Raw genomic sequence first — 9,197 nt, 5'->3', positions numbered from 1 at the left:
GATTCATTGGTTAGATCGAATGTTTGCGAAAAGGGATAGGAAACAAGGTCAGAAAACGAGTTAAAAACGATGTTGATTGATTGTCGCGTTATGGTGCATTCTACACGGCCTAAAGGGTCTATTTAGGTCAAATTTGCTAATTAATTTAACTCATCGAGTGTCAATGAGAAGGTGCTAATCACGCACTCTCATACTAGCGAGAAATTAGGTGAAAGAGATAGATGCATTCAATTATTTACAGAAATCGTCGATTGATTTTATAACTTACGTCGAAGCCACCTAAAGTGTCTAATTAGATTATTAAATTGATTTAAAGTCATCTAATTACGTCATAGGTTAACAATCAGAAGTTAAACTAACATACAACGGGTCCTAGGGTATATCGAATTGGCCGAAACAACAAGGGGGTCAAAAGCGAAGAGCGAAGTTAGACAATCGTTTTATTTATGCCCTACCTTGAACACGAGGATATGTAAATGAGACGGGGGTGTACGACCGACAGAAGGAGCGGTTTCTTTTCCCATCTCAAGTCAACGCGGGTGTTCATGGTGGTACTTTAACTCATACTCGGACTAACTAGTTTCATAGTTAATTTAGAACGAACGATAAACAAACAAAAAACAAACAAAAACAAGCTATAAAAAAAGGCATAAAAAACGAAATAAAAAAGGAAAGAGAAGGGGATTTGATGCACCCTCAACCTACATGTATCGTTGACACCGTCTTGGGTCGTAATCGAAGGTAGATTTTATCTCGAGAGGCCGTCGTCGACGAAGAACAAAGCACACGCGCGTTTTGGAAAGTTTCTGGACAGCGATTTTAAAACAGTGATATCTCCCTCGTTTCACGACGAAAATTCGATCCGAAAGATGTTTTGAAAACTAGAAAGAGAGGAGAACAAGGATCTTAAAGCAACCCCTGCTCGATTTGGGTTATTGGGCACGAAAAACGAGCACAAACAGAACTGGACAGACAAGGAAAAACCGCGAAAACAGAGTGTTATTTCACTCTGTTTTTCGAGGGATTTCGTGTACTCTCAAGGGCAATTTGGCTCGTGATTCTTTATCTAATGTGTGTATGGATGTTGTATGGTTAATTAGGAACAAGAAACTCGAATCTTTATGGTGATTTGATGGAGGAACGAGATGATTTTCGAAGGAGGCACACAAACAGTTTCTGTTTGTGTGTCGGTTTTGTGTAGGGTTTTTGGAGGATGTTTAGGGTTTGTTTCTGAGGTTTAAAGCTTATGGGTGATGGTTGGATGTATGGAGAACTTAGAGGAATGAATGTATGGAGAAGGGGTGGTATTTATAAGGAGTTAAAATAGGTTAAAAGGGAGTAAGGAGCAATCGGGCTAGCTGGGAATAGCTGCTGTCCAGCAGCTTTGGGAGGGGTTTCTAGGGTTCGTTTTGGAGGATTTCTTGGTGATTAAGCTAGGATAATATGGGTAGGATACTAGGGTATGGGTTAGGGTTAATGGGTACGGGTCTTGGTAGTGTTTGGAGCGGGTTTGGGCTCGGGAATTGGCTCGCAAAACAGGGGCTGTTTGCGGTTTGGTGCGGGCTGCTTGGGGTTGGTTTTGAACGAGAATTTGGGCCATGGTATGGGGGTTCGAACATGGGTTGATGGGTATTGGTATAGGTGGGTTAGTGTACTCGAGATTCGTGCCAATTCGCAAAAGAAACGGGCTTAAAAAACGAGCTAAAACCGAGCTCAAAACACACGGTTAAAAAACGAGTTCTTCGCTTTTAAAATCGATTTTTCAAATCAATAACCCATTAAAATAAATGACTTTTCAAATCAAATATACTCATAAAATGATTTTTCAAATCAATTATTTATTTTATTTTCAATAAAATAAAAGCTTGGGAAAATAAAATTCAAATTAAATTAAATTGAAATCACTTTGAAAAAAGCTTTAATTTAAATATCATTTAAATTAATAAAATGAACTCACTAAAAAAACATTAATTTAAATATCATTTAAATTAATAAAATACTTCATCGACGACGCCCATTCTACCTCGTAAAACGAGCTCCAAATAATGACAATGACAACTAACGAATACATGTGTCCTATCATCATCGGGTGTTTGTCGGGTTCTCTATAAATTCCAATATCGACGGATACGGGTATCTACAGAGCCCCCACTTTGACTGAGGCTTGGACAAGGCGAAAGTCAAAGTATACCCTGTCCCTTTCGACCGAGGATTCTTCGGTCGTTTATAGTCCATTAGACTTGCGTATATAAGCTCGCTTGACCATAAGAAGAGATCATACCTGAAACTTCGTTGGGGTTGACTCTTGCTTCTGTTGCGTCGAAACATCATCGTTGGTCATCGACCCATAAATTGCATAAATGGTGGGTTGAGCCTTATCCTTAGGCGCCTACGTATCCGTTTCTGACGGAATCAAACCCGCGTCGTAGTTCGGCCGCTGCTGACTCATGCCCAAAGTTTATCATCTGCTGGCATTTGTCCAAAATTCATCATCTGTTGACATTTGCCCAAAATTTATCATCTGCTGGCGCTTGTCCGAATGGGACGGGACTTTCCGAAGAGGTTGCCGCCGCTTTCATCATTTGCTTTCAGCTACGGAATTCTTCCATTTCATACTCTTGTATTGAATTGAATTCTTGGTGGATGTCATCCCTTACATCTTGATAATGGTCTCTGAAGCCAACGGCTTCAGAGCCCCCAGTTTGCAATGGCTCTAAAGTCGAAGACTTTAGAGCCCCCACTTGAAGCATATCCTGCTACATTTGAAACATAGAAAATGTACAAGCAATAATCATCACATATGCACATTTGGATCATCGATCTTGAAATTGGATCATTTGAAAGATTGGGTCATCGACCCGAAAATTGAATTTGAAAATTTTGAATAATTGGGCCATCGACCCGACGTTTGAATTTGACATCACTTGGAATGTTGGGCCATCGACCCAAAAAATTGAATTTGAGGTTTTTGAATTTTGAAAGATTGGATCATCGACCCGGAAAGATTCTACTACTTGGATCATCTATCCACAATGTTTAAAAAGTTTTTGAAATTTTGAAATTTTGAAATTTTTGAAATCGAACTTTGACGGAAATCGAACCTTGACGGGTGAGCATGAAATACGACACAGACACTCTGTATGACTTGCAGACAACGTGGGCGTAGCCCGCTACCGTAAAACAAAAAAGGAAAATAAAACCGTAAGTGTGCATGGGTTTTAATTCGATTATGGACTTGTTGGGGGTAAAAATGTAAATTGGCCGTTCCGGCGCCAAAAGATGGCAAATGGGAATCACAAGGTCGTCGAACTTGGGACGGAGATATCGTATGGCATGGGCGTGCTCCCGAGGGCACATGGGAATCAAGATCACTTGGCATTGACAAGGTGGATTAAACTCACGGAGCAACAACGTTGGCTTCGCCCAGACACTAAACACAGACTCATTTTATGAGAACACTTAGACATCACACATGACTTTTGTTGGGAACATTCTGTCACTCTTCTCCTCGCCTCCTTTCTTTTCAGCGAGTTTCATCATTTTTTGCCACCGCCTTCTTTCTTTTCAGCGGGCTTTTACTATTTTTCTTCCACGCCTTCTTTCTTTTCAGCGGGTTTTTTTTCATATTTTATGTCCCCAACACAAACCCACATCTATGTGACTCAGCATCTCTGCCTAAACCGTTAGATAAAGCTCATTCTGAGACTTGATACTATTCATCCGAACCTATATCCTTATCCTAGTCTACATCGAGTGCTAAGACCGACTCAAACAAAGGTGGCTTCATTTGGACTTGGTTAAAACCCGTAAGAAACCGACAAGATGACAACTTGGTTGATGAGTGGATTGAATCCCTTATTCTGAAGGACTGCCTACGTATTCGCGTGGAGCGAAATCAAATCCGACGTAGTTCGATCATGGTGCATAAACATGGCATTTTGATTGTGTGTACACACTCGAAGGTTTCACCTAAGGTATCATGTCGTATCCCATTCTAGCCTGTAAGGTACCGTTAAATCCCGTGTCTGGGGTTAGGTGTAAAAGGCTTGGATCTTTTGGGATGTGGAGCTTGCTAATAACAAGTTGGAATGGTTAACCATCATTCTGAAGGTTTGTTTTGTGGTGCTAAGGCCAAGGGCTATGGCTGCTGATGTGGTTGGAAAAGGTGTCTCGGTTCTGACGAAATCCGAGTGCAAACGGGTTGGAAATCGATGTGGGTTCAAATTTCCATGTCTGGATCCTAAAGGCTGAGTATAACAACACAAGCGGAATGATTCTCAAAATTCCCGACTATCGCTTTGTAACTGTCTCAGGAAGGACTTAGGGGTAAAGAGGTTACTACTTAAGCTTTTGGGCTTCGCCCATTGAACTTCAACTATGGGTACTTGACTTGACTTCTGGCTTCCGTAACTTCGACATTCAACCAAAAGCGTTCTGCAATGACTTCAACATCTTTTTTTCTTTCCCTTTTTCTTCTTCTTTTTCATCTCTTCTCTTTTTTCATTTTTCATTTTTTTCTTTTGCTTTTTTTTTTTTCGTCCTTTTTCCTCATCTTTTCATTCTTTTTCATCTTTTCTTTTTTTCTTCTCTTCTTGAAAACGGTCTTCTATTCATTCCCTTAGTCGCAAATAGATACACCTTGAAAACTGGGCTTCGCCAACTAATTTGGGTAGGAACTAACAATTCCTTGTTAGAACGGGTTGATATCCTCTCTCTTCGAGATGGGATGATTTTGTGGGGGAAAGGCTTGCCTTCCATCATCGATAGGGAAAACAAGGACATAGTCCGGGTTCGTCATAGAATCATCTAAAAGCTTGTCATAAGCACTGGTTTAGATGGAGGTTTTCTACCACCAGACATGGAATAGGTAAAGGAATCAAACACGGGATCCTAGTGTACCTTACATTTTGAAACGGGACATATTTCTACCCCAGGGATGCCTTTGAGTGTGTTGTGCATTTTGTCATGTTTTCGGAATGATTGAGGATTGGAAACAAGACATATTTGGAAACGAAACTGCGACTTTTATATTGGAATGAGAAATGCTTAACAGACTCGAAGAAACGATTCCTAGGACACACCCTAGGTCATCGTGGAATAAACGACTCAACTTCAGGAAAAGAAAGTCCTAGACTCGACTCGACTAAAATAAGAAAACAGATCCGACTCATAATTTTTCAAATCTGGTTTTGAGCTTTCCCTTGTTCAATTGTCAACTTAGATGCTCGGCTTTTGTCCTTGATCCCTTCGATGGTCTGCCTCCATCCCGAGGTAGTCCTCTGAGGATCTACGCCAATGATGAAGGTTGGTGAATCGAATTGTCTTTTATTAACTTCGTTAACGAAAAGAGTACATTCTGGAGCAAGACTCCCGACTTGAATTTCATTCTTCGGGTTTGCCAAGAATTCAAAGCAATCCACAAATATCTTCCCGATGAACACCCCTTTCAAGTGACATGGGCGTATACGATGGGAATAATCGACATTGTCTTCGACAGAAACAAAGTTGGAGTGATCGCCAAATGGATTGGTGATGTTATTAGGTTTAACAGCTGGGATCGGGAGCGTTCCGTTCTCAATCATGTCTTGGATTTCGTGCTTCAGTCGATAGCACCTTTCAGTATCATGGCCTTTCCCTTGATGAAAGGCACAGTAGGCATTTGGTTTATACCATTTACCTTGTTGATCAGCGGGTGGGTCCGGAGTTGGACCAATAGGCTTCAGCTTCCCTTGGGCTATGAGCCTTTGGAGAGCATATGTATAAGTGCATCCGATATCGGTGAATGCCCTAGGTGTTTGGCGCTGCGACTTCTTTGATTGCCCTTCTAAGAGATTGATGGTTTCGTCAATATGGGTCGTTGCTGGGGCCTTGCCCTTAGACGATGAGGCCCCTTGGTACCCTTTCGGCCTTTCAGCCTCTGCCCTTATGACATCATCTTCTACCTTTATCCCGATTCTTATCAATTCTTTGAAAGAGCCAAAATTCTGGTATTTTAGAGCATTACGGTAAACAGGTCGTAGATTCTTTACGAACTTATCCACCATTTCAACTTCGTCGGGCTTCTTAGCTAATTTCACGCTTTCAGCGCGCCATCTTGCGAGGAATTCAGTAAAGCCCTCTTTCTCCTTTTGCGTCATAACCTCCAAGGTTCTTATGTTGGTTTGGATCTCAACATTGTCAGCATAGTGCTTGCAGAACTCCACCGTAATATCTTCGAAAGTGGGGAAGTTCTTAAGGTCCAGATTGTAGAACCACGCCTTCGGGTGTTCATCCAGAGATTGAGCAAAGATTTCAGAGAGCATATCAGCAGGTACTCCCTTTAGTGCTAAGTACCCTTTATAGGCCTTAACATGGTGGATGGATCTTCGATGCCCTTGAACTTGGGGATGTCGGTGAGTACCATGTTCGTGGGCAATTTGTCTGAATCGGGGCATAAGCCCTAGCATTCTCATAGTGAATGTTCTTCCCCTGGGAGAGCTTCAAACGGTCCTCGATGAACTTGAACCGTTTCTCCAAATCGAGTCGAGGGTGGGGTAGATGAAGAGGAATCTTCAACCAACTTAGACTCGATCACATCCATTCGGGTCATCATGAGGTTCACGGCCTCAGTGAGCTTGTTGATAGCATCTTCCATTGCTTGACGTCGGGTTTTGGGCGGCCTTTCTACAAGAAAACCCCGTACTGAGTCAATATTTAAAGTAAGAGCCCCTGCACACTTAAGGACACGACCCCAACTTGACTCAAACAAAGACTCGACTCACGGTTTGATTTAGACATCGGTTCATTTTAGACTCGACAAAACGACATGACTCAAACTGTCATAACTCGATTCTAAACTGGACTTGGTGTGACTAAACCCGTGATTGGGCTAACATAGCCCATGGATTCGAGTGAAAACGTCCTAAAGGGCCTAGCTTGGACGTTTTTTTTTGTGGACTATCCTAGACCAAAAGGTCGACCAACATGACTCGAAGCCCAAGAGGTGAGCTTGGGTGACCCAACAAGGTCGTGTTCTAGACTCTTAGAACAAAACAAACCCGGCCTAACACGGCCATGACTTGGACACGACTCGACGCATTTCATGCTTGGTTGAGGTTCGAGAAACATTTTGGATTGATTTTGAAAAAATGAAGGATTGATTTGAAAATGAGATTTGAAATGGGCAGCATGCCGGCTATAAAAGCTTGTTTTGGGCCGAAATTCTAGTCCTATTTGGGCAGCATTCCGCGTTTTGAAAATCATGCTAGGTTTGAAAGTAAGTTGTTCAAAAGTTCGGTTTTGAAAAGGACTTGGAATTTTCGAAAAAAAGGACTCGGGAAAACATGTTGCACATTGTCATTCTCATGTTATAAGGATGTATGCTCTTAGACATCTCTAAGTCTCGGCAAGTCTTCTACAAGAAGGTCTATGCCCTCCATCCTTTTGCGGTCTTATAAAGCGAGGTGTCTTAAGGTAAAGTACCTAGAAGATCGTCCCCATTCCCAAGAACCACGCGAGGCGAAGTGGAAGCGAGCAATGTGCAGCTTCCTGGCATAGTGGGACGTCGCCCCCACGCATCACGAAGAAACGCTGGGACGGCCCGGCAAGTCCTTAAGGGTTTATGCATGAATCGTAGCACTATGAGTAATGTTTTACTTTCCAACACTTTCTTTTCAAGTTTCACCTCGGAGGAAAAGACCCTAGAAACACAAAGTGTAACTAGTCCTCTTTTCCCCAAATGAGTCGCCAAATCAGGACAAGGCCCTCGGGAATCTGGCGTCCGCGGGATCCACACTGGCATAATCGACTCGAGGTTCTTTCGAATCGAATTAAGACCAATTAGAGTCGCCACCAAGTTTTTGGGAACTTGGAACCGTTCAAGTCAACTTTACACCTTTCATCGAAAAGCATAAAGCCAATCGACTACGAGTGATTAAAGATAAAGACTTGTACCCTATATCACTCGATTTGAATGACTCTCGTAATCCAATGGTATTTAGACGGATCCACAAACCATAGATCTTGAGTAAGGGGTGAGGGTACGTGTTGGGAAGCCCATAAGGACACCCAACCCCGCCCGTCAATAACGGCCTCTACTAAGTCAAGTGTCGGATTTCAAACAAGGTCATAGCTACTACGATGTATGATATGCAAACGTTGTTTTAACCCTATCATGTGACAACAATTTCTATGTCGTTTTAGATGCAACTAAACTAACTTTGTCAAAGTTGTAATTTAGCATATGGGTTGATTGATTTAACAACATTCAAACAAAGCAAACAAGGCTTAAGGGGGAATGGGGGAGCCGTTGGGATCTACCTATTACAAACCAGGCATTTCATGCCGACACAACAATAAATTAAAGATACAACTCGATCTAAATACAAATGCTACATACTACGCAATACACGACAACACACACGGCCGTTTGGCCTAGAAAACCGTGCACATGAGGGGTGGCCCACGGCTCACATGACCCACGGCCTTGGGTCACTCCTCGTAATGCGTGCTCGCGCTTAATCTCATCGAATTAGACATAGGGCTACGCACCAAAGCATGCATTAGCATAAACCGGGCCATGTTGCTTTAGACAACACGCGGTTTACTACGCTTCTACAAGCATTGGGAACAACCGTCTAACCAAACAAGACTAAGGTTTTTAGAAATCATTTGACTCGATAAAAGAGAACAAATTTGAAAGATTACAACTCGATAAACAAACTGTAAATTACAAGCTACAAAACAACAAAGAACAAATGATAAACAAAGAAGGAGAAACGAAATAAGAAAGCCAAAACACACGGCCAACTCATGGCCCAATCCAACAACAACCCTCAAGGCCACGACAAGGCCAAACTAGTTCCTAAGTTAGATTCATTGGTTAGATCGAATGTTTGCGAAAAGGGATAGGAAACAAGGTCGAAAAAACGAGTTAAAAACGATGTTGATTGATTGTCGCGTTATGGTGCATTCTACACGGCCTAAAGGGTCTATTTAGGTCAAATTTGCTAATTAATTTAACTCATCGAGTGTCAATGAGAAGGTGCTAATCACGCACTCTCATACTAGCGAGAAATTAGGTGAAAGAGATAGATGCATTCAATTATTTACAAAAATCGTCGATTGATTTTATAACTTACGTCGAAGCCACCTAAAGTGTCTAATTAGATTATTAAATTGATTTAAAGTCATCTAATTACGTCATAGGTTAACAATCA

This window comes from Silene latifolia, chromosome 9 (assembly GCF_048544455.1).
Source record: "Silene latifolia isolate original U9 population chromosome 9, ASM4854445v1, whole genome shotgun sequence".
Classification (NCBI taxonomy): Eukaryota; Viridiplantae; Streptophyta; class Magnoliopsida; order Caryophyllales; family Caryophyllaceae; genus Silene; species Silene latifolia.
The sequence above is the reverse complement of the archived record's forward strand: the minus strand, read 5'-3'. Positions refer to the sequence as shown.